The 26,673-nt window shown below is 42.0% G+C and overlaps 1 protein-coding gene across 5 annotated transcripts in view; it reads left to right on the forward strand.

The window, feature by feature from the left end:
• The window catches only part of CDH11 (cadherin 11), a 182,282-nt gene that overhangs the window by 74,847 nt on the left and 80,762 nt on the right, over positions 1-26,673 (forward strand). The window contains exon 3 of one of the 5 annotated variants that reach the window (XM_017889050.1): positions 9,134-9,429. The exons of 3 other annotated variants lie outside the window; for them this stretch is intronic. The gene's annotated coding sequence lies outside the window, so the exon portion shown is untranslated. Of the gene's footprint in view, positions 1-9,133; positions 9,430-12,482; positions 12,556-26,673 lie in introns of those variants that run through there. One more of the 5 variants, XM_017889053.1, reaches the window with a different exon arrangement.

Genomic DNA, 26,673 nt, shown 5'->3' on the forward strand with positions numbered 1-26,673 from the left:
TGACGTCACCAAGACTTTGGCGGCTATGTGCAGGGGTCATGATTCTTTCATAGATGAGGATACTGAGGTTTAGAGAGGTTAAAGAACTTGCTGAGGACCCCTGATGAGCAAGGGGTAGAGACAGGGTCTCCACTCTAAGCACAGCAGTGTAGTGCCTCCTGTTGATCAATGTCTCTTCCAATTCTTTTGTACCTTGACTTACAGTCTTAACCAAGCTGGGATGGGAGGGAGTTGGAGGGCAATTACTATTACAGTTATTTTGGTATGGCAATGTCCTAAATCTCTACTTGATTTTTTTTTTTTTCAATAATAGATTCAGGGGATACATGCACATGTTTGTTGTATGGGCATTTTGCATAATGGTGAGGTTTGGGCTTCTAATACCCCCATCACCAAATTAATGAACATTATACCCAATAAGTAATTTTTGAACCCTCCTCCTCCCTTTTTGGAGTCCCCAGTGTCTATTATTGCCATCTTTATATCTATGTGTACCCCCCGTTTAGTTCCCACTCATAACTAAGGATATGTAGTATTTGATTTTGTGTTTATGAGTTTTTTCACTTAGGATAATAGCCTCCAGCTTCATCTATGTTGCTGCAAAAGATATGGTTTCATTCTTTTTTTATGACCGTGTAGTATTCTTTGTGGCTGTGTAGTATTTCATAATATACTATACAGCCATAAAAAAGAACATAATGTGTGTGTATATATGTGTGTGTGTATGTATATTCTACATATATGTGTGTGTATAAAGATGTGTGTATAAAGAGAATGTATGTGTGTATAGGATATACATAGCTATCGCACAACAATAAATACACATATGTATGTCTATTAATACATACTATACAGCATTACACACGATATATACCATGATCCACACATATATAACCTGTGTATCGTAATGTAATAGTATGTGTGAGTATAATAGGTACCGACACCCCTGCACAGTATGGTTCTCTCTATACACACATAGTATCAGTGTGGACGATATTATATACCACACCACACTGTACTCACACATCGCATCATCTTTATGTGTAAGTATGTATACCTAGCACAGCACAATATGTGCATATATGTATATACTTAATACAACACGTATAATCAGTTAGTACATTACACGTATGTATATGATACCAACAGACATACCAGCACACTATATACTATCATCCCCACTCATTTTATGCACACGTAATATGTAATATATACAACACAGCACATACATACCACATTTTATGCACACATATATGTATATATACACACACACGTACACACATATATATACACACATACATACACCACATTTTCTTCATCCTGTCATTTTCTGATGGGCACTGAGGTTGATTCCATGACTTTGCTATTGTGAATAGTGTTGTAATAGACACATGAGTGCAGGTCCTTTTTTGATATAATGATTTCTTTTCCCTTCAGTAGATACCCAGTAGTGGGATTGCTGGGCTGAAAGGTAGCTCTATTTTCAATTCTTTGCAAAATCTCCACACTGTTTTCATGGAGGTTGTATTAATCTGCATTCATACTAACAGTGTATACGCATTTCCCCTTTCTTCACATTCTAGTCTCCACTTGAGTTTTAAAGGAGACTTAGCTGGTTCTGGCTAATGCAGCAGGATGCGACTGAATGTATCCAGTGAGTGAGGGGCAAAATGGCAAGAGGAGAAAAGACTCTGGATGTGTTCACTCATCAGTCATCTTGAGAACCATCCCTATGTTAGGCGTTGAACTAGGTGCTGGTGATACAATAATAAATCATGTGTATCAATACAACAATGAAACTGTACTGTTGCTTCCAAAGAACCCCTCTTCTTGTGATGGAGCCAGGCTGGCAAACAAATAATCATGGTACAGAGTTCCTTTTAGACAGCTCCCTGGATCTGTGAGAACACAGAGGGGCTGACTTCACTGGAGGAAATCAGGCAGAGCTTCAGTGAGGAGGTGACCTCTGGGTTTAGACTTGATCATGAGTAGGAATTTATCTGGAGAAGACCAGGAAGGATTTTCCAGGCAAAGGGAACAGTACAGCAGTTGTTATGTCAGTATTTGTCATTACTAGGTGGGATGTCCCACGACAAATTTGTTTTTATTTTTATGTATCCTTAGATAGATACATTTAAATAGTTAAGATGGTTAAAATAGATAAAGATGGTTAAAATTTATAAGATGAGGCTGGGCCTGGTGGCTCACGCCTATAATCCCATCACTTAGGGAGGCCAAGACGGGTGGATCACAAGGTCAAGAGATCAAGACAATCCTGGCCAACATGGTGAAATCCCGTCTCTACTAAAAATATAAAAATTAGCTGAGCATGGTGGTGCACACCTGTAGTCCCAGCTACTTGGGAGGCTGGGGCAGAAGAATCTCTTGAACCCAGGAGGCGGAAGTTGCAGTGAGCTGAGATAGCACCACTGCACTCCAGCCTGGTGACAGAGCAAGACTCCATCTCTAAATAAATAAATAAATAAATAAACAAATAAATAAAAGGTGAAAAAGAGTCTACAGAGAATTAAGTCTTCTTCAATTCCTATACTCTAGGCCTTCAATTTCTTTCCCTGGAAGCCACTATTGTCAGTTTTCTGTGTGACTTCCAGACAGTTTCTGGGCAGTTACAAACACACACATCCATATAGCTACTTCCTCCCACATTTGTATACATAGATCACACCCAGCTATAAACACTGTTTTATACCTTGATTTATTTATTTTATTTTATTTGTTTTTTTGAGACAGAATCTCACTTTGTCACCCAGGTTGGAGTGCAGTGGTGCAATCTTGGCTCACTGTAACTTCTGTCTCTGAGGTTCAAGTGATTTTCATGCCTCAGCCTCCAGAGTAACTGGGACTATAGGCTTGTGCCACCACAGCTGGTTAATTTTCTGTATGGTTAGTAGAGATGGGGTTTTGTTACATCGACCAGGCTGGTCTTGAGCTGCTGGCCTCAAGTGATCTGCCAGCCTCGCCTCCCAAAGTGCTGGAATTACAAGCCTGAGTCACTGCGCCCAGCCACCTTGATTTTAAAAGGAAAAATTTATTAAGTTTTTTCCTTTGTTTTCCTTGCACTCATTTATTTAAAACTTTTTAATTTTAAGTTTTAAAACTATCCAAACCTACAGAAAAGTTGCCCAAATAACACAGTAAATTCGTGTGTACACTTCATCTGGAGACACTGAATTTTAAAAAATCATTTTGCCATGTTCTATGCAATGATTTTATGGATTTAATCCCTAATCAAGGTATAGCTTGGATGTCAGTTACCTGGAGACCGGAATGCAGTTCCTCTCCCCAGCACTGATTTAGTGAGATAAAGATGTTCTCGAAATCGATAATATGTTCCTCTCATTGTCAGTTTCCCTGAGATGCCCACAAGCAGCAAATCCACCCCCAGGATGGGGATCCATCCCTAGAATGGAGATGCCCCTCTTTGGGCCACTTGATCTTTGGGAAAGGATTTTCTCTGCCTCCTCAAGTGCTCAGCAAGTACTTCTTGGGTAGGCGAGCGTGCTCTCTGCACTTGCCTTCTGGGCCCTGTGGTCCAAGATGGTAACAGGCAATCCAGTTGAAATCTAATCACTTCACTTCTGACAACCAGCCATATAGACAGCATTATCTCTTCTGTTCAGCTTGTCAGAGTCAACAGGGCTTCTCAAAGGCTGGTGTAGGATTCTCTCCTTTGGAAGATCAAAGCGCCTGAGCATTGCTCAGGTTACCTGTGCATTTCCTCCCTGCTTTACATGGCAAGGGATAGTCTGTACTCAAAGTGAGAGGGACTTCGAACAGCATGACAAGCAGGAAGTAACTTAATAAGGCAGTGTCTTATGATTTTGTAGTCATGTGCCCCAGGCTTAAGAGGATTGTTTTCTGGTATTCATTCATTCATTCACTAACTCATCAAATAATTCCTGAAAGCCTCCTTGGTACTCTTTTATGCTCTAGGCCAAGATATGTGCATGTTCCTTGCAGACTGGGTCCCTAGGATCTACTGGGTGACAGACAAATAGACAGTCTAAGTCAAAGAAAGCAATTGAATGTGAGGGTGGTGGTGTGGAATCTCCAAGGAATTACTTCTTGGCCATTCGTTAATTAATTCATACATTAAACACACATTTACTGACCCCGCCTATACTCTCTGGCCCTACGTGATTCTTGAGCCACAGAATTACCATTTCCTTTCCTGGCTACTAACTCAAATTATCCTGTGTGCAGTGGGGGACTCAGAGCTCAAGGCAATTAAAGAAATCAGGGAAGTAAAGGGAACGAGCTATACTAAAATCTGCCACCAATTACATGTGTCTGCTGAGGATCTAGAAGACTGTAGCCAGACACCTGGCAGATGCTACCATTTGGAAGCTTTAGAAAATTTGTGGAGAGGCTAGTGAGTTTATCTTTTCTAGGGGTTCTTTTACAATTTAAGCACCATTCCAAAAGCTGTTAGGCTGCCATAGCAACAGTTCATATATATATACACACACACACACACACACACACACACACACTTTTGAGGGAAACAAATTTTTAAAAACTTGGTCACATTCTTCCAAGGGTTTGTGAGAAGATACCTCTGTAAATGAATGTCTAGCAAGTTTCCTGAAGTATCACATTTCTGTCTATAACATACTATTTTGGACCTCTTAACACTCCCAACCACTTTTCAGAATTTCCACTTGAAAGATGGACCTAGGAGGATGGTGATTCATTGCCCTGAACCATTTACATCATTCTTTGGGCAAGGAAAGTAAAAGCCTCTGTGTAGTTTCATCTAGCCACTGGTTTCTGCCGGAGCACACGTCCCTGCCATGCCAGCCTCGACACAGTGTGGAATGGAACCGGTGCCCACACAAGGCCCCACTAGGGTGGCTGGAACTCAGGCTCATGGGAGCATGTCCGGCTCTATTCTCTCTTCCCCAATCCTTCTCCACTGAGCCGCAGCATTATTTCTTTAAATCCAAATTGTATCAAGTTGCTTCAGTATAAAACCCAAGCTTCAGAAGCTTGCAGTCCCTCTCAGAATAAATTGCTAAGTCCTTTGCCTGGATTCTAAGACTCACTTGATCCAGGCCCTACTCCCAGAAACCTCCCTTCCCTCCCTCCCATTTAACTCTGTCCATATTGTGCTGCTGGTAGCCCTGAACGCATTGTGATGTTTGACACCTTGACTCCCTTGCACACGTTTTTCTTCTCTGCCCCCATTTGTCCGAGTATGCAGAGAAGCATCTTCTCCTCCAGCAGGGGCTCCTAGACCCTGTGAGATAGTTTGTCACTTTTTACTTCTGTGTAGAGCGTGCCTTGATTCCTCAGTGTCTATCACTTCCATGAGTCCTGGGTATATGTATCTTCATGAGCTCCCTTTTCCATTAAAAAAATTAAAAATTACCGTTTATGACCGTTTTGGTTTAAAGAGGAATATAGCGTTCTACCCTGAAAGGTCATTGTTTTCTTCTGATTTTAAAAGAAATTAAAACATTGCTGTGCATCCTCTAAAAGTGTTGTGGGCACTGCGCCTACTGTTCCTAATGGAGCAGCCACACTGATGTTCCTGGGTTACCACATTGCCAATTAGTTGTCTTCAAGTTTGTTAAATCCTTGAGAATAGAGTTTGACTGTGTAATACCATGCCATCTATTGCAGTGTGTGGAGTGCATACTCATGCGTGGTGAACAGGCTTTCACAGGAATGAGAGCATGGTCTCCATCCACCTGCCTTCCACTGCTGAGAGCTTTGGCAGACACTCCCTCTTAGGCTAATGCTCCTCATCCATTTTCAAAAGGGACAAGATCCTCCCCTCCCTTTTTCTGCACAGCCCTTTAAACTGCACTGAGCTTCCTTGTGCATTATCCACTTTGATTTCTTGAAATGAACATTAGCTACCCCATTCCATAGAAGAATAAAATGAGGCCCAAAGAGGTTAAGCAGAGCCTAGAAAACAGAGTTGTCCCCTGCCCAGAGTCACACATAATATGTGGCAGAGCCAGGATCCTACTCCTCCCCTCCCTCCAAGACCAATGCCAATGTTCTATCAAACCACAGGACAAGAAACCTAAATTAAGGCAGAGATCACTTCATTCCCTTTACTATTTTGGAAGCATCAAGAACTGTAAGAAACAGGAAATCCCAACATGGGTAGAATTGCTTCTGTACTGAACACTGCAATGCACCACCCAGTTCCCCAGTTCACTGAAGTTCTGGTGGTCCCAGCTACTGGGAATGCTCTTGGCAGATGACCTCACTTGCAGCTTTCACCTCAGCCAAAGTCATGCTCTTTCCCAGGGCAACTCACATTGGAGGGCTGATCAGTAAAAGGCTGGCCATCTCAGCTTTCTTGGGATTATTTTGAAGGACGATCCTTAGCCCAGATGATCTTAGCCCACCCAGATGCAGGGTGGTCTGAGGCTGTTGCTGGGCTGCAGCACACATCTTCTCTTTATGTCTGCTTTTGCTTCCCCTCCCTTTTCTTCTCCAAGTGTTATTCCAAAGGGTACCCCCTAGTAAACATCCCCATGCTAAACTCCATCTCAGAGTCAGTATCCCAGATGATCCAACCTATGACAAACTTTATTTTGCAACAAGCCTTCCTGTGTCTGTGCATGAATACACAAGATTCATTTGTTCCTCCATTGTTTTCACTGAATGCTTATTCATGGGATGCTAAACACTGTGCTAGGTACCAAGACACTGTGGTGAACAAGACAGAAAAGGACGTGTGGTTGCAGGGAACTTAAATTACTTCTACTCTGAAGGCAGATATTAATCCTATTTCTGAACTAAAATTATGCATCTTTCAGAGCATTCTGGTCACCTCAGCATTTACATGGAGTAGCAAGAGAAGCCTCCCATCACCTGAGCCCTGCTGATTGCTTTGCAGAGTAAACATTGCTTTCAGGAAATCAGTAGCAGTGTCTGAAAGGCTTTCCCACCCTGTTAGAGGAGGACCCAGAGTGAAGTTGGGGCTACAAGGAACTTGGGATAGACAGGAGAACAGGGGCTGGAATGTCTGTCCACAATAGATTTGCAGAGGGAGGATTCAGGTGCAGATGAAAAAACCAGTGGGAATCATTGTCAGGATCAGAAGCTGAATGAAAAATATCAGACAGAGGGGAGACAGGTCAAGATTTGATTTGTAGCAGGTTGGAATAAGGTCCAAGGGAGGGGTGAAGTGGGAGTTTTCTTGCAATTCTCTACAGTTCTTATTTTAAACTATTTATTGACATCCTGTTTTAACTGGAATAAAATCCAGACCCAAATTTTGCTGCCAGTGCTTTCCTTGAGACAGTCACTCCCTACCTCTCTCTTTGCCCATCCGCTCAGCTGCATTGGACAATTGCTGCCCCTTGAGCAGACCCAGCCCTTTCTAACCCCAGGTCTTGGAAGTCTCCTCACACACCTGGCTCTTTCTCATCTTTTAGGATTCAGCTTAAATGCCCCCTTTTGAGAGGCCTTTCCTGACTTCACAACCTCTGAAGCTATATCCTCCACCCACCCTGCAGTCATTGGACACTTCCTCATTCAGTGTAATTCTTCACAGCAGCAATCACAATTAGTAAATATCATGTCGATTTCATTTCATGGCTGATTTTTATATTTTCTGTTTTCCCCATGAGATTCTAAACCCCGTGAAGTTTAGAGAGTTGCTCAGCCATATCCACCCCTATGTCCTGGATGCCAAGGGCAATGCCATCCATACTAGTAGCACTCTGTAAACATTTCTTGAATTAATGACTAAACCAATATGACTACGCCAATAACCAATTATTAAGCATTTCCCTAATGAGTTGACAGGAATACAATGGTTGGTATGTTTGGGACAGAAGCCTGGAGCCTGGGCTCCTCCACACTGCTGGGATGAGCAGAATCTTCAGATAGCTCTCTCTCTGAGCTCCTCCTGGACCATCACTCAGATTCGAGGGGCGTCATTGCCTGGAGCACTCCACTCTGGGGAAGCCAACAGCTGCATAATGGTTTCCCTGTCCATGCATTAACATGGGCCTTTTGGGGCTGCTCCGGCTTGCCTGACCCATCTCCCAGCAGAAAAGGCCATGCATCTGTAATACTCTGGAAAATTGCAGCTGACATGTAGCTCGGTACCCAAAGTGGTTTCACTCAAACAAACGCAGAGAATAAAAGCCATGTGCTTAAAATGCTTGAGTAGATATCAATCAGAAGAACGTTCCAATAATCCATGTTTATGAAGCCTGTTAGTATGAATTTTTGAAATAGCACTTACTCCACTTTATTCTTGACAAATGGTGTTTGTAGCCATTGAGATATTTTATTTCAATTATGTGTGGATGTTGTAGGGAAAAGGTTTCTGACAGTATCAAGGCATAAGACATTTTTTATTGTGCTTTTATCACCATTCCTGTTGCTAAACTCGACTGGACAGTTCATTAAGATGAAAAATTAACAGCACATACTATGGAGAGACTGATCATGTTCCACGATTATTCTTCACAGCTTGTGGAGGCATCAGAATTCAGAGTAGCAGACATGACAAACATGCTGGTCTTTGGAAGAGGTGGCGATTGGCCAATCAGTTGGTACCCATGTGTATTCCTACTTGTATGTTCAGCCATGAGCTGAGATGCTGGAGGAGAAAGAAAATATGGAAAACATGGTTGTTGCTTTCCAAGAACATACCATCTATTTGGGAAGGCCAGGAAGATGTCAGGTGTCAATCCAGGAACTGCAACGGGTTAGACAATTGCCCAGCACTTTGGTTCTGACTGTAAGTTAGAGAGAAAACTCATTGTGAACTTTAGAGAAGAGTTCTTAGACCTTGAAGAATAGCAGGATGTTGATTAATAAAATATGTTCTAAAAATAGTAGCTGCTGATGGCTATGAGGTTGCTTTTGGGGAGTAATGAAAATGTTCTGAAATTAGATGTTGGTGATACATGCACAACTTTACAACATACCAACAAACACTGTACACTTTAAAAGGCTTATTACACTTTCTATGCATGCAACAAAACATCATATGTGGCCAATAAATATGTAACATATTATACGTCAATAAAAAGCATGGTCTTTATGATATATGAATTATATATTAGTAAGTCATTATTTTCAAGCACTCTACAAACTCAACACTGCTAAATTACAGTGAATTTTATTACAGGTGAGAAAACTATAATTCATTAGAATAGACACATCGATGAGGCCCAGTGACATTAATTGAGGACTTGCTTCATATGGCAAGGAAGAAGGCACTTGCCGATTCTATGGATGAGAAAACCAAGAGTCAAATCAGTTCATGCTTTGCCTAAGAAGCCACAGAGGTGGGAAATAATCGGGCTGGACTTCATCTCTTTCACATCCAGATGCTTCCCACCCCATTCTTCTGGTGCCCAAAAAAGACAGATCCTAAGATGTTGTAAGAACCTGAGTGGCAACATGATAAAGTGATGTGTCTCTGTGAGTATTTTAAAGTTTGTGGAACGTCCTCACTTCTTTTCTCTCGCCTGTTCTTAGACCATCCCTGTGAGATAGGATCAGAGGCAGGTGTGCGGTGGGAAACAAAGGAATGGAGCGAAAGGAGACCAAGTCTGTTTTTGCAGGCTACATAAAGAATGCTGTATTTGTTTCCCAAGTGTCCAAGGTGTTTTCTCTGTGCCTTCATCTCTATTTTGGGCTCTTTCTCTACCTAGACTTTGATATGCATCCTGTTTCCCCAAGGCAAGAGGAATTTCCAAGTGAAACGATAGAGATATGGGATCCACGGATATTTAGAAGCAAGGCTTAGAATTAGATGTCCTGTCTGTTACATATAGAAGTAAGTGCTGTTTCTTTTCTCCTTTGTGGAAGGAGTAGATACACATTTCTATTGTAAGTCACATGTTTAGATTAAAGGCACTTAACGCATTATCTCCCCTGCAGAGATAATGAGAGAGCTTTTGATGTCATTCTCAGCTTACTGGTGTAAATAATGGGTCAAATTCTCATCCTGTTGGACAGGGTGGAAATCCGACTCAGGATTTGTAAATACTGCTGCATGTGATTTATTTTCACAAGACATTTTCTTCCCTAGCAGACAGTGGGATAGCAGCGTCCCGGGAAACAGCCCGTGGAGGAGTCACGATGCATTAACCTAAGCAGTGAGATCAAAACAAAAGCTCTGCTTGTGATCCCCCTGCCAGAGCCCCAATCTCCGCAGTCCCCACTGTGTGACTGCATTCGGGAAGCCTAGATCAAATTAGATCTTCCCAGAGTAAAAAGGAACTGGGAGACTTAGGAAATGGAAGTCTTTCTCAAGCAGCGGATGTCTTCTTTCCTCATTTCTTTGGAGTTTTGTTAGCGTTAAAGAAATTAAAAGAACAATTCTTTTTTTATTAAAAAAAAAAAAAAAAAAGAATGAACACTTCTTGAAATACATCCCTGCCAGTTTTGGAGTGCGTTTGCTTTCTCCCCTCATCAGAGGGCTTGGATTCAGCCTGACACAGGAGTGGGGGTGTCTGGCTTCTCATCTTTTATCTACCTCCTGCTGGACAAGTGATTGTTCTATGTTTCTATTTGCTTGTTTGTCACAAGTGGTTGGTGACTTCCAGATCCCTCCCCAGCCCCAGCCTCCTCTTGGGTTTCTTCTCTCAGGTCTTGGCACTCTTGTCTCCTCAGGGAAGTGGAAGAGCCTGAGTCCCTGTTGCTGGGATGTGGATGATCCCAAGGGCCGAGTAAACAGTTCAGAAGCAGGTGTCTCTGATGGAGGCTACTCTAACAGGGTTGTTAGGGGAGAGAGGAGGGTGGTTATTACAATCATCCAATAATTAATGCCTACACCAGAAGGATTTTGTGTTAATGGAGGAATGTTTTACTTCTAATGCACTGAAACCAATGACTGTCACACAGGAAGGCTCCCTAAACAGGAGTCAGGGTGATGGGGATGGCAAGGTGCAAATCTACACAGTTCCAAATATCCAGGTGTTTCCACACTTAGGACTGTGTAGACAGAGGTTCACAGCGACTGATGGAGTCCAGGTCACAGCTAGAATTGTACAGCATGTGCTGGAGGGCCATCTGCCAACACTCTGCCTCTGCAATGAGAGAGTAGGGGTGGTGGGAATTTTGTCTCCACTTTTTAGTGCAAAAACAAAGGCTGAAAGATCAAATTATTTTCTTGCTGCCACACAGCTGGTAAGTGGTATCAGAAGATGGAAGTTGAACTAAAACTTCAAATCCAAAGTGAGCTCCTTAGATCTCTCAGGGGGCTCTTCCTCTGCCTGAGCTATTGGGTTTCCTCTCTCATGAGATGTTGCCCAGAGCAGGCTGCAGTGATGTGGTATGGTCTGCCCCCTTGAATGTCTCCACTCTCTCTTACTCAATGACAGAAACCTTAGGCTAGAGTATATATTTACTTTCAGTGTTTCCTTTTTCATCCAAAGTTCTTGCATGAAACATCTCCATCTGCCCTGCCATCTTCTTTCTGCCTTTTGTCTTCTCATCTCAAAATTTCTTCTTTTCTGAGTTATTTCAGGCAGAGAGTCAAGTGGTGGATGTTTGCAAACAAACTGGGACCTAAGTATCCAAATGATTTCTTGTCTTCAAAGTGTATCTCCCACTGGGAGCTGGACTCTAATTACCTATGATACCACCTTGGCTAATAATATCTCTAGAACTCTTTTGTTGGGGCGAGGGGCAGTCTGCATTTTGAATCATTTTAGAAATGGCAATAGGTCTGTCTTAGGAGAACATATGAAGCTTCCAAAATGACATCCTGCAGGCAGGATGGCTGCAGAATGGGAGAAGAACATGGCCCTTTACATGGGTTGTGGTGAGCAGTGATTTATGATCCTAATGGGGTAGTGGGGTCTGCATTTCTTTTGTGACTTCAAAGCTGTCTCCATCAGGACATTTCAATGCCTGGGTTCTGGCATTTGCACAAAGTCAGCCTCTTTAATTGCAAACCATGGTCTCTATGGAAGAGAAACATGGCAGGCACCTTCCTATTAATATAAGCAGGTACAGTACCAGATCCATTGCCTCTAGAGTCTTGAGCAGAATAAAGCCAAGCCTTTGAATCAAGCCATAGGGAGAATCAAGAGGCTCTGGGGTAAAGCAGGAAATAAAAATGAAGATAGTTAAAGAGGCTACACTAATCATGCAGCCCACCTTAAAGTCAAATTGTTAAAATGAAACCTCTAAGATCATCACAGTAGTCATATGACCTTGAGTGAGCTATTTAGCCTCTTAGAGCTTCAATTTCTTCACCTATAAGATGGGAATAATATAAGTGAAAACCCACAGGGCTGTGTGCAAATTAATAAAAGAAAGCATGTGGAGTGCTTAGCATAGGGTTCAGCATGAAATAAGCCCCTGTTAATTATAAGCCACTATCCTCATCAGCTGCTATTAGTGAGCTGGGACTATCTGGACAAGAAGCCCTGAGCAGACAGAAAGCCAAATTGGGGCTGACTTTGGACCTGTCCACTCTCACGTGGAAACTGTATTTTTCTTGAGGGAACAGATTTTCTTTCTTGAGGCAGCCTCAGTCCAACTGTCGGATAGCAGCCTTCATCTTCACTCGGATCTCTGAAAACTAAAGACTAGGTATGACTTATGCTTTCATTCTTCGTCAATAAAATGAGGATAATAATAACCCTTACTTTTGTTGGCTGATGTGTAAAATGAGCTAATGTTCATGAAAGCCCTTTGTAAATTATAAAGTGCTATAAAGTATGAATTATTACTGTGATTGCTCTACTCCAGGTATTCCATAAACAATGTGGGAAATTGAGAACACACACTCCTGGCATTCAAAAACCATTTATGCCTTTTTAAGTATATAGCTATAAACTGTCAGCAGATGGGTTTGATAACGCAGTCTTCAATCAGATTCAAATGTTAGCAAGCGCCCATTAAGAGTGACTTTCTAGCAGGGGCACTGCTGTGGGTGCCAGCAGGCAGCCGGGCACAATGGTTGGCTGTGACAGGCTGTACTTCCACTGGGCTTGAATACCAGCTGCTCATGTGCTTTGCAACTTACTTTGAGCTGAATTACCAAAGGTCTCCTGAACCTCACTTCGCTCATCTGTAAGATAAAGGTAATACCTGAGTTGCTCTGAAGAGTAGATAAGATAATTATCACCAAGCCCTGGGCCCACTCCCTAATGCAAGGGATTAGGAAGCCACCTCAGTGTAGCACCCTGGATGCTCTGATTGACAGCGGTTCCTTCTTTTGCCTTGAGCCTTTCACTGAAATAAGTCGGGGTTCCTTCTCTCGCTGGGTTCCCAGCAGCCTTGCAAGGTCACTGCCAGTGCAGCTCCCCAGCCCTGCCTCCCAGCACCTCATGAGCCCTGCTGATCCTCAGGCCTCTCGGTCAGTTCCAATATAACTAGATCCTCTTGATAACTCGAGGATCCAGGAGGACGTGAGGAAATGAGAACATGGGATGGAGCAGAAGGCCATTTGTGAAAGCCAGTGTGAACAGCCTGAATTCCTGGCCATGTCCCTCAGATGCTGAGGGGCCTATCTGGACCCCAAGGACCCTGTATGACCAGCCAATCTCATGTGGGCAGTCCAAATACAGCCACATGCACCCTGTTATGGTGACTAACCAGAGGAATGTAAAAGTGACTCCAATGCCATTAAGCTTTAGGGTGTGGGGCTCTCTAATGCTGATAGTATTTTTTGAGCATTTGCTACCTGCTATACATAGTGTTCGGCACTTCAACAAGAATTATCTGATTTAATCCTTCCAACAACCTAAGGAGAAATGTACTCGACTATTACCCATAGTTCTGAAATGAGACCACATGATTAGGAAGTGCAGAGGTCGACTGTGAACCTAGTGCTCGTGACTGCAGCATTACTTACCAGGGTACAAATGGCCTGTGGCCAGGATAACAGAGGTCGCTGGCATCCTGGCAATGGGTTGTTCTTCCATCTAGCTTAGTCCACTGTATCCGTGTTAGTTTTCAGGTATTTCCATTGAAACAAAGTTCCACAAATTGATGGCTTAAGCCGCAGGCATTTATGGTCTCACAGTTCTGGAGGCTACAAGTTCAAAATCAAAGTGCTGGCAGAGTTGGTTCTTTTTGAGTGCTCTGAGGGACAATCTGTTGCACACCTTCCTCCTCACTTCCCGTAACTCAGGCCTTCCTTGGCCTCCTCCTTGTGTCTACATTTCCTGTTTTTGTAAAGATATCAGCCACGTAGACTTAGGACCCATCCTAATGACTGCATCTTAACTTCGTCATGTGCACAGACCCTAATTCCAAATAATGTCAGATTTGCTGAACCTAGGGGTTAGGGCTTCAACATCTTTTTAGGAGACACAATTTAACCCGTAATACTGTTCCATAATACCACCCATAAACACATTTCTAGGATTTACCCATTTCCTGGAATGTATCCAAGTATAAGTGTCTTTCTCACGTAAGTATTCATTGAATACTGCTTAAGTGCTTCATACCATGGCACCACCTGGAGATAAGAAAATGAGCAAAACACCTATGATCCCCATCTTCATGGATTAATGACACACTCTTGGAGGATTTCAAGTCCATAGACCCTCGCAGTGCTGGCGCTAGGCTTTTTTATTTATTTCGTTTTATTTTAGAGATGGAGTCTCACTCTGTTGCCCAGGCAGGAGTGCTGTGGCACGATCTGGGCTCACTGCAACCTCCACCTCCCGGTTTCAAGCGGTTCTCCTGCCTCAGCCTCCCAAGTAGCTGGGACTACAGGCACACACCACCAGGCCCAACTAATTTTTGTATTTTTAGTAGAGATGGGGTTTTACCATATTGGCCAGGATGGTCTCTATCTCCTGACTTCGTGATCCATTCATCTCGGCCTCTCAAAGTCCTGGGATTACAGGCATGAGCCACCGCACCCGACCACTGGTGCTAAACTTTTATCATTAATTTTAAATGGCTTATCTAAGGGGGTAAATGAAGGTAGCTTCAACGTTCTGAATAAATCTAAAGAGAGGATAACCAGGAGATGAGTATTAATATTTGATTAACTTTATTTGCATGTGCACAGCTCCATTTGCAAACTGGTTTGTGATTTCTCAAAATCTGTGTGTGTGTGTGTGTGTGTGTGTGTGTGTGTGTTTTCCTAGTTTACTGGTGGGGTGTCATTGCAGGCCTTCTAGACCAAGCCCTGCAAGCAGGATGATGTTAACCAGGGTGTATCACTTATTAGATGGAAGAACGATTAGCCTGTGCTCTGTTTAATTAAGCTTCACTTAATGGGCAAACGTTTCCTTTAACAGGCTTGCTGTCACCTCATCAGTTATTTAAGGCAGTTCATTTCACAGCAGGGGCAAAAGAGAGAAAGGAAAAATTTATCATTTGCTCAAACTTGATTGATCTGAGGAAAAGTGTGGCTGTCTAGAAGGTGCCTAATTGCTGCTGTGATCCTGTGCTTATTCTCTATTTTGTCCCAGGCTTCTTATTGAAACGCTAATCAGGATTAGGTCTCACCTCTTGATGAATGATTTTGTAAAATCTTGATATTTCTCATCTCAGCTAGGAACGTCTGTATGCAAGTATAATGCCACTGCAACTGAATGGGAAGATAACTAATGCCCTTAATTTCTCAAAGAGGGCTGTGATTTGGTACATACGGTACAAATCAGGGGAAATCAGACTGAAATTAATTTCCTTTTTTTGCAAAGGCACTACCTCTGTTATATCATGAGTCGCATTTCTTTGGCTGTTTTTGCTGCAGATTTAGGGAACGCTTGGCACGTGTATTTGGGTTTCTTTCTCATGGCTGAGGTAAAATTTAGGTTCTATCATTTTGTTTGATGCCAGAACTTGGGCTTAAGTTCTCTGATTCTCTCTCTCTCTCCTCGTTTTTTTCGCTCTCATCCTGTCACCTAGACTGGAGTATAGTGGCGCAATGTCGGCTCACTGCAACCTTTGCTTCCTGGGCTCCAGTGATCCTCTCACTTCAGTCTCCTGAGTAGATGCCTAGATTTCTTTTCTTTCTTTTCTTTTCTCTTTTTTTTTTTTTTTTTTTTTTTTTGTAGAGACAGAGTTTCTCCATGTTGCCCAGGCTGGTCTCGAACTCCTCGGTTCAAGCAATCTGCCTGTCTTGGCCTCCCAAAGTGCTGGGATTACAGGCATGAACCACTGTGCCACTCCAATTCTTTTGTTTGCCAGTTAGGAATTATCCCTGCCTCACAAGACTTCAAAGATTCAGTATCATTCATGCTTCTAACTCAAGGTCTAATGTTTCAGGTTTGCAATATAATATTTTCCTTTGCCTTTATTCCATCGCCTCCCCCATCGATTCACTCTCGGTGATGGTACAGAGTTATTTTTCCTTCTCCCACAGCAATCACACATCCTTGTCAATCTGAGTCTTAGACTCTCTGCTTCTTCTATGTCCTAAGGGTTTGACACATCCAGATGGAAACTGAATAAGTAAAGCAGACATTCATTTATTTTGACCAAGGGACAGACAGCAAAATTATGGACATTTGGCTATTTTTTCATGGTTAATTGACTCGCAGCTGACTTTCCATCTTTGCATGCTTCAGCACAGGCATGAATCTCAGCATTTTCTTCATTTGCAGTGGCCAAATAATAAAACATATTATAATTATGGTTATCATTTCTTTGTTATTCATGTGTGTATGTGATCCACCACCTGCTTATATTTTCCGCATCACCCCTTTTCTCTTTCCTGAGCAAGCTGTGTGTTTTCACAGTTCCAAAATCCTGTGGTTACCTGAACATAGGATCTTATTTCATGTCTTAAATATTTGCTCCTGCTGTTCCCTGTGCCTGGATTGCTGTTCCTCACCTTGAATATTTGACTTATGTGTATACTACAAGACTAAATTCCTACCTACTGGCTTATCCACTAAGTCTTCCCCGACCAACTGCCTCATACCCTGGTTTATGTGACTCTGCTGAATTAGCCCTGTGAGTCCCCCATCAAAAAACTTTTCACATTTTACTTATGTTCATCTGTTTTCTGGGCTACTTCTCACCAAGCCAACAACACCATTAGGCTATCAGTGACCTGAGGACCATAACAACATTTGTTTGCTAATGCCTCTACTTGATACACCACCGGACTCCTGCCCGTGTTCTAGGTATGTTTGGTGAATGCATTTCTATTATTTTTTGGTACATGTGAACAATTATCTATGAGTGCTGCATTCTGAAAAGACCTTGAAAGTTACCCACTAATCCAGTGTGGTACATGCTCCTAATATAAATTATCCTGACTCCAGGACTTGGGTATTAGTTGTTTTCTGAGAACTGTATCAACTCAGAGGATGAAAGAGAACATTATTCCTAATTCCTCAATCAATTAGCACCATAGTTAATCCTTTCATCCTTAGGCCTTTTACATTGTAGGTCACCTGTCAATATTGAAGGGTCTGTTCTACCTTCTCCTGGGGAAACGAAAGATCCCTCCTTGAGTTTTACTGATCTCAGTTACACTGATGTTAAAACTTCTCAAACTAGCCAGGTATAGTGGCTCATGCCTCTAATTCCAGCACTTTGGGAGGCTGAAGAGGGCAGATCATCTGAGCTCAGGAGTTTGAGACCAGCCTGTGCAACATGGAGAAACTACAAAAAATACAAAAATTAGTCAGGCTCAGTGGCACCCTCCTGTAGTCCCAGATACTCAGGAGGCTGAGGTAGGAGAATCACTTGAGCCTTTGGATACAGAGGTTGCAGTGCGCTGAGATGGCCCCATTCCACTCCAGCCTTGAAGACAGAGGGAGATCCTGTCTAAAATTAATTAATTAATTAATTAATTAATTCTCAAACTGCCTACAGTTTCCCAAGTGTGATCTCTTCGGCACAACAAGGTTGCTTTTGTGAGGACTACGCATGGGCACTCTGAGTTCACAGGAAGATAGTTAAAAAGAAAATGATTATAGAATTTGAACTAAAAATAACATGGTACTTGAAGATTGACTTGCAAAGTCCAGTTCATTGTTTTGACAGATGCATTTCAAGTAGAGTTGCCAGACAAAATATAGGAATTTGAGTTAAATTAGAATTTTAGATAAACAGCAAATAATTGTTTTAATATAAATACGTCTCCCAAAGTGTATGGGATATACTTATATTAAAAGCTATTGCTGTTTATTTGAATCTAAATTTAATTGGGGGGTCCTGTAATTCCGTTTTCTAAATCTAGCTCCCCTAGTTCCCACACAAGTTAATTTCTTGCACATTATGATATAGGATGCTTGATACCATAGATACGGTAGAGTTGTAACATTATCTAAGCTGCCTGAGTCCCAAACTGGTATCCATTCCTAAGGTCTTACGATCAGGATAAAAGATTTTCTACTTCAACACAAAGTGCCTTTTGAAAATTTGTGGTGATTATTTCCAGAAATCTGTCCCATCCTAGCATTGCCAGAGTTGGTTTATCATGAGACATAACTCAGGAGAAATAAGCCATATTGAGATCATTTTTATCAAGGGTACTCGTGACATAGGCAATTTGACATGTCACAAGCCTGACTCCAGTGTCAGGTGAGTTCCCATTGAGGCCAGGTTCTCTCTAAAAAATGCTGTAAGTTTGTGTTGTGTAGGACATTGGAAAGGTAATAAAAGAAGCTCTACTTCAAATAACCAAAGCCGCACAATAGAATAAGGACAAGCACTTTACTCTAATGCTATTCATTCAGCCAGTAAAAACAACGTCCAGTGTTCTCCCATAAAAACTTCCATTCTCTATGCTCATTAAGGAACTGATTCAACATTCTTTAGCAAGTTATAAATGAAAGAACTGCCACTATTCTTCTGTAAACTGAATTTCTCCTCCTCATCATGCTTTTCTTGTTCCAGAGTTGCTTCACTGGGGGGAAAACATCACATCTTTGTATCAAGATCTTTATTATTCTTGGCAGAAAAAAAAATTTCATTTTATCTCTCTCATCTGTCTGCTCAAAGTTCAGTCTCAGAGCCAAGCTTTTAATTTGTAATTATTTGAAAGAGACTTTTCTTTAAATACGTTCGACAAGACGTCTACGTAGTAGTTTCTTTTTTTAGTGGCCCTGCGAACCTTTCTTCTGGCTTTTGGTTTGGATACTGCTGGTGTTTCAGTTTGAGTTTTCTCTAAGTGACATCTCCATCCTCTCCTCATGTCAAAAGCCAATATTCTGCTTACTTTATGGTAATAGTACTTTTTAATTAGGATCCTGTGTAATGCTTAAATCTTTTCTTCTCAGAAGGAAGATTTTTTAAAAAGTGTTTTTCTTCTTTAAAAAAGTTTATTTTATTGTGATTAGAATATTTAACATGAGATCTACCTTCTTGGTATAGTTTAAGTGTACAGTGCAGCATTGATTACTATAGGTGCAATGTTGTACAGCAGATCTCTAGAACATATCCATCTTGTTTAACTGAAAGTATGCCTGCTGGTTCATAAATAATGAACTCCCTATTTCCCCCTGCCCCTAGGCCTTGGCAACCACCCTTCCACCCTTTTGCTTTTATGAATTTGACTATTTTAAATATTTTAAATATTTGACTATTTTAAATATTTGACTATTTTAAATACCTCATGTAAATGGAATCATGCAGTACTCGTCTGTCTGTGACTGGTTCATTTCACTCGGCATAATGCCCTCTAGGTTCATCCATGTAGTGGGATATTCTGCAGGAAGATGTTACCCAAGCATGGAGGGTTGGGCATCTGTGGAAGGGGGTTGCGCAAGCTCATGAAATATTGAAAAGAAAGGTATTATGTATCAGTAGCAGGTTCAGTTTATTCCGTGTAGTGTAAAGTAGGATTTAGCAGCATCTTATAAGCACTCAACCATAGGACAGGCTGGGATATCTCAGCTGCGGAGTAAGGGAAGAGAGGGAAGATGAGGCATAGGTGTGTGTGCATGTATCTCTTGTGTGTGTGTGTTGGAGGGGAGGGGGCATGTATAGCTAGAACAACTCTAAGCTAGATCTGTTAATGTCCCAGGGTCCTTGATCTTTGTCAGTCCAAAGAATATCCATCTAGGGATGATGCATAAGTGCCACCAGGGATACATAGAAACAGGCGGTAGGCAGCAACATTTACTCTGTCTTCTGCCCAGACAGGACCCAAGCAGGAGGTAAAAATGCCAAAGGCAGGGGCAGACACCAGGAAGAAAAACCTGCTGTGCCTTAGGTGGAACTTCAAAGCCCCAAGCAATCAAACTGGGCCTTTCAGCAGAGCAGCGGTCGGTCATGGTGAGACCCAGACAGTGGGTTTCCCAGGAAACAAGGCATAAATGTGTGATATGGAAAGCATTGCCACAGAGGAGGGATGAGGCTGTTCTTTCTGTTTCTTCCCTTCAAAAATCTACACATATTCTTCATGATGTAGGTGTTTTCTTCCTTCTTTGTGAAGTGCCCTTGCAATCCTGAATATATCCTGACCTATTTTAATTTATAATTGTACTATTCATTTTAGTGAGCTGACTTGCTGTGGAGCTGTTATTTTCTCTATGTGTATATTTGTTAAAACAGGTGTCCTTCAAATGCAAGTCCCTTCCCCGTGGGTGCTGTGTGAGCTAGATTAGATTGTTAAGGTTTAAAACCTAAAGGCATACAAAAATCTCTAGGCATGGAAGAGATGGAGAATGAAAATTTAGACCTTGGGGTTGCTTACAGTCCAAGCCAAAGTCATGGTTGTATTCAAAAGCAGGAACAGCCTCTGAACCAGAAGATCAAGCTATGTTTCTGTGGTTTCATGGGCAGCCACCCTGGAGATACAAGGGTAAGCCTTTCCTTCGTGGACATCTTACCAGAAAGGCACTAAGTCCTTGTTGCCCAAGTTTATGGTTTACAGTAACTCTGCTATATTGTTACCTCTTCGTCTGCTCCTTAGATGATCAGGGCAGCTGTGGTTCAAAGGGACTTTCCTTTACAAAGTAATGCTGGAGAGCACTTACTTTCTGCCCAACCAATGGTGCATGAGTTGCACATTTAATCTGCTGGTAAATCTCTTTGGAGAAGATGCAATTGATCAATGATATATAAGATCCCTGAGAGCAAAGGCCAACCCCATCTCCAGCTGCATATGCTTCTCCTAGGGAGATGTTATTTGGGCCTGTGGAGACATCCAGCTGGGCTTTGTCACAATGGTGCTCTAAAAATGGAGCCAAGTTTTGCATTATTTGGTTTGTTTATTTGCTTTCATAAAAAACAAGATTAGTGTCACTTCTTTAACATTTGCTGTCCAGAACAGAATTGTCCCTCCTTTACGGTGTGAGTACTGAAGTGGCTGGTGGTGTGAGCACCGAAGTGGCCGGTGGTGTGAGCAGTAGCCAAGTAATGACTGCTCTTTCTATCAGGGAATGACTCTGGGCCCGGACTTAATGCTCTTGGGTGAAATACTGATAGAAACATGGCACTTGCCTCTACAACCACATAACTCCTCCTTCCATGGGCACCATAGCAATCCCTTTGACAACGATTAGCTTATGAGATCTTACAGAGCTATCTCCTGTTGAGCTGGCTCCATTTGTTAGAAGATATTTATCGTCTGGCTGCCTTCCTACAGTCCCCTGCAGGGCTTGCATTTTATTACTCATTAGCACCTTCTTTGGAGACTTAGGTAGGGAAGGATGTAGAACAAAATTTTGTTCTAATGTGGAAAACGTTATGGGAGAGAGGTTTGAAAATCATGATTCATTCATTCAGAGACTACTTGGCAGAGCTGGGCGGGTTGGAGAACGTCTGGGGAAAGATGGGAGATGTTCCTCTAAAGAGGTATGAAAGGACACCCTGGTGTCTGAGGTGGAAATTGGAAGACCCTTAGGGAGATGCCTACTCTCTAAAAATTCCAGGAACCTTGGAGTTCCCTGAGGGCAAAAAAACATGTTTTACTAAATTCTTATCACTTAACTATTGAAGAAATCCTTGTCTCCAAAAACATTTCTTGAGTGGTGACTATGTGGAAAAAGAGTTAGCTGAATTCTGAGCATCTCCAGAAAGCAAAATTTGAAAGAATTATAGAAAAGTCGATCTTGGTTCAATGTCAAATGTAGAAGAGCAGTAGCTTCCAAATGGGCCATATATAGCTTCAAATTCCATTTTGGGCATTAGCTAGGCATATGAACTGAATACAAACCGAAGTGCTCCAAACCCTTATTTTTGTATCTGGGCAGTGGAGGCAATACCCACCTCATCAAGATGCTGCAGAAAATTTGTTTCTGAAAGTGTATGCAAAGCATGTAGCACAGTGTCTGTCACATAGTAGACACTCAATTAAAAAAGCTAATTAGTAGACAATAACTCAGTAAAAGGCATGCCCACCCATGTGCTGGTTTGTGACAAGCAGAGGTTTAATGGAAAGAATGATTTGACATGTTGAACTCCTGGAACTTATCTGACCAGAAGAACCCATGCCATCCACCCTGGAGCTTTGTTCACCCCATGAGTGCTCCATTTTCACCCCATATCATGGATAATTGAGAGGCCCAGGAGTTTCTGCAGATGGACTTCTGACCTGTATCCCCATTCATTTCCTTGCAGGGATCAGCTATCCCTCCTCTCCCTGCTACCTGCACCATCCCCTAGCCAAGGAGCTACAGCTGAGATCAGTGTACTCACGAATCAACACTACAGAATCCCATTTGGGTTCTGGGATAAACAAGGATGCCTATGTACCTGAAATGAACCTGCTGCAGGATCTGGCAGATTTTATATCCATATTAGAGAAAAAGAGTGAAATCACATCTCCTTTCTGTAATAATAACATAATTTAAATTTATCTGCAACCCACACTTCTAAAGGTTAAAAGCCAAAACTTTAAAAATCACACAGCCAGGTGCGGTGGCTCATGCCTGTAATCCCAGCACTTTGGGAGGCTAAGGTGGGCGGATCACAAGGTCAGGAGTTCAAGACCAGTCTGGCAAATATGGTGAAACCCTGACTCTATTAAAAATACAAAAATTAGCTGGGCGTAGTGATGGGCACCTTTAGTTCCAGCTACTCAGGAGAGTGGCAGGAGTATTGCTTGAACCCGGGAGGTGGAGCAGAGGTTGCAGTGAAGCCAAGATCGCGCCACTGCACTCTAGCCTGGGCAACAGAGCAAGACTTGGTCTCATTTGAAAAAAAAAAACAAAAATACAAAAAAACAAAAAAAACCCTACCCAAATACACGTAAGTTGCCACTGCTGTCAGCATTTCATCATTCTTCTCCCCACCTGTGTAACCCAAATTATGCTTTTACAAAGGGCTTCCTAATTTATTATATCATTCGACCTTCAAATTAACTTAGGAACAAGGGAGGTCAGGCATCATTTGTTGCTTTTTTCATAAAAGGAAACAGAGACTCAGAAAGGGGAAGTAAGTGAGTTGTTAGTTGTCAGCGGCCTCACAGCCTCCTGAGCAGGGCCCTCCTTCCTGTACCACCAGATTATGAGCACTGAAGCAAGAATTCACTAACCTGCTGCTGGACTGAGACAGGGAGTCTGTTGGTTATCAAGATATCAGACATGGTTTCCTTTTTTCTTTTTTTGTAATGCAGCAGAGCTGCTTTGCAAAGAAAAATTCTGTGGAATTCAACTATCTTCTGTTTGCTATGGAGTTTGGGGCCAGTTGGTTCAGCTCTTCCCAGCACTGTGTTCCCTGATCCCTTGGTTTTCTAGCGTATTCCAAAGATCATGTCTGGAGAGCCGCTCATGTTACCCAGCCTTTCATTTCACAGACAGGAAAACTAGATTACTGGACATTACACAGTGAGTTAGTGGCAGGGCTTTGAATGCCCAGCAATAGATTCTTTGCACACCTGCATTCATTGAACAGATGTTTCATGCTTCAGATGAGGGCTTTTAGTACCTGAGACCAACAATGACGAATAGAACTTTTTGCAGTGATTGAAATGGCCCTTGAGAATTTGAAACGAGATTAGTAGTTGAAGAACTGCCTTTTAAATTTAATTTAAATTTTAAAAGCCACATGTGCCTAGTTGCTACCCTACTGGATAGTGTAGTAAATAGTGGTTATTGACTTTGGAGGTACAGTGGAATCACACAGATAACTTCAAAAATACTGATTCCTGGGTTTAAATTGTTTTAAAGTAAGGCCTGGGCAATGGAATTTTTAAGGTTTCCTGGTTAATTCTAATGTGCAGCTGAGTATGAGAGACAATTAGTCTAACTTTTGAAATTTCCTGAGGGCAGAAACCATGTCAGCTTTATATTCTGTTGACTCTTGTGACAAGGAATTCAGTGAGGAGTTAGCTGTTGTCCAGAATCTCAGGGAACTTAATATATCCTGAGGACGTGGAAGATATAACCAGGGGTAAAGAACTGAGAAAGTGCCCTTATCAAATTTCATGAAAGGACAGTGTCATCCAAAGGAAAAACAATGTTCACTTCTACCTGAGAGAGGAAAGAGCAGGGTGGTCTTCTTGCTGTAATGCTTCTGTCAGAGGCATTCCAACCAGGGTGACTCTGCCTTGAATGGGACTGGGTAACCTGAGTCTGAAACCTGCTAGACTGCGTCCCCAGGAGTTTAGGCATCATTAGTCCCAGGATGAGACAGGAGATCAGGTAGGACTCATTTCACAAGATACAGTTCACAAAGACCCTGCTGATGAAGAGAGACGGAATAAAGAAGCTGGCCAAAACCCACCAAAACCAAGATGGCAATGAAAGCGAACTCTGGTCGTCTTCACTGCTCTTTATTTGCTAATTGTAATGCATTTCAATGCTAAAAGACATTCCCACCAGTGCCATGACAGTTTACAAATGGCATAGCAATGTCCCAAAGCTACCATATATGGTCTAAAAAGGGGTGGAACCTTCAGTTTTAGGAACTCCCCACTCCTTTAGTAGAAAACCTTTGTCTAGCATAAAATGAAGAAATAATACACGCATACTCAGTCAAGTAGTGCATGCCACTGTTCTGCCTATAGAGTAGCCACTCTTTTATCTGTTTACTTTCTTAATAAACTTGCTTTCACTTCACTCTGTGGACTTGCTCTTAAACTTCTTCCTACAAGAAGGCAAGAACCCATGTGGCTTCCTAAGCTGAACCTCATTTTGGGATTCAGCTTGTGACATCTTTTCTGGCCACCAGTGAAGGGGCAATGTAGACCTCCCATCTGGACACCAAATTGAGACTCATGGGCACCATTTAGACCTGAAGGTTGGGTGGATGAGTCTCCCTTTGTCCAGATTCAACTCGCTACTTTTATTTCCCTTTGATTTGGGCCCATCTGTCCTTTCCTGTGTTCTTTATTTTGGACAGACGAGTAAGTGACTTCGAGGCCTTTGGCTTGGTAGCCTGATGCAGTTTCCCGTTTTCTGGGTATCCTGGACAGGCAGAAGCACACCTGGCTGGCCACGTCCTTTATAACCCACGTTGTTGCCCCTTCTCTCAGGCTGTTTTTACTTTAGTTTCCAATGACTGACCATTTTCCTTTTTTCTTTCAATGCCCAAATGCATGCTTATCCTTATTTCTTTGTCACATTTGTAATCTTTGCTTTGGCTCTTTGGGTGATTGTTTAAGGAAGGACATTTGGCTGTATGAGGTCCTCTGTTGCATTGACCCTGGGACACCAGAATCACGTTATTCTGTGGCTCCAATTGCGTTAGGTCTTATGCCTTTGGGGTTCACTGTTGGCTGCCCCCTGATGCTCTGGTATTTTCAGCATTTGTTGTGGGGACCCTCATTGGCCAATACTTGGGTACTCTGTTTTTTCCAGCATTCGGTATTGTTGGCTGATTCCTAGCACCACCCGGGATGCTCAGAGGAGTTTGGAATTGGCATTCCCTCTAGGATTATGGGTTAGAGGCCCACCCAAGGTGAAACTTGGCCTTACCTTTTCTTGTTATGTCCTAAAGTTATCATTTTCTGTAACACCATTTTCTTTACTTATTGTCACTTTAACACTTTGCTCAGAAGGTGGGAATTTGCAGGGGAAGATAATTGGGGTTTTGCTAGACTTAGAAAAACTTCTGTTTAGTGGAGATCCTTGTTAGACATGAGTACAACGGTGAGTACTGAAGGACTCACTGCTATGGTATCTTTAAGCAATTGGGGCAAATTCAAATTAGCAAAGTTTAGCCAAATGGACAAGTCCCAGTTTTGTCAGAGAGATAATTTGGATCCACCTATCTTTTATAAAAAAGTGAATTGTGTTACTATTTCATGGCTGGAGTTCCAAGTAAAAGCTATTGGACTAAGTTTTGGTTCCCTGACTTAAAACAAGTTTTGTTTTTTTTTCTAAATTGGTTTTATTTCAGTAAGATTGCAAGAAATATTGGCTATCAATTCTAAAATATGTTTCCTTTTAAGGCTTCTCAGATTTATATCTACCCCTTTTCCTGGGAAAAGGTATATCCTTTGCAAGCTCAAAAATATCTGCTCTAAACTCCTTCCGGGAAAAGCAATACAGTGCTTGCCTCATACTGTAGCTTAGTGAGTAAAAGTTTTCTCTTTCCTGATGGAGGCCTGCATTCAATTTCCAGCTTAGAGAATGAGTTTTTTCCAGTTGTGGGACTTTTGCCATTTATTTAAACTTTTCACCTCCATGGACATCTTGTGATTTTCTGACTTGAATTTTTTTTTTTTTTTTTTTTTTTTTTCTGAGCTACTTAAGGGGTGATTCTAGATCTTGTAAAAACCACTTGCCGTCTATTTGGAGACATCTCACGGGTCCATCATGGTTAAGCCATAACCTTAGTTAAGGCTTATTGGTTTTACTTGGGAAAACACCTTTGCAGAAAAAAAAAAAAAAAAAA

This window comes from Rhinopithecus bieti, unplaced genomic scaffold (genome assembly GCF_001698545.2).
Source record: "Rhinopithecus bieti isolate Rb0 unplaced genomic scaffold, ASM169854v2 scaffold_18285, whole genome shotgun sequence".
NCBI classification, from domain to species: Eukaryota; Metazoa; Chordata; class Mammalia; order Primates; family Cercopithecidae; genus Rhinopithecus; species Rhinopithecus bieti.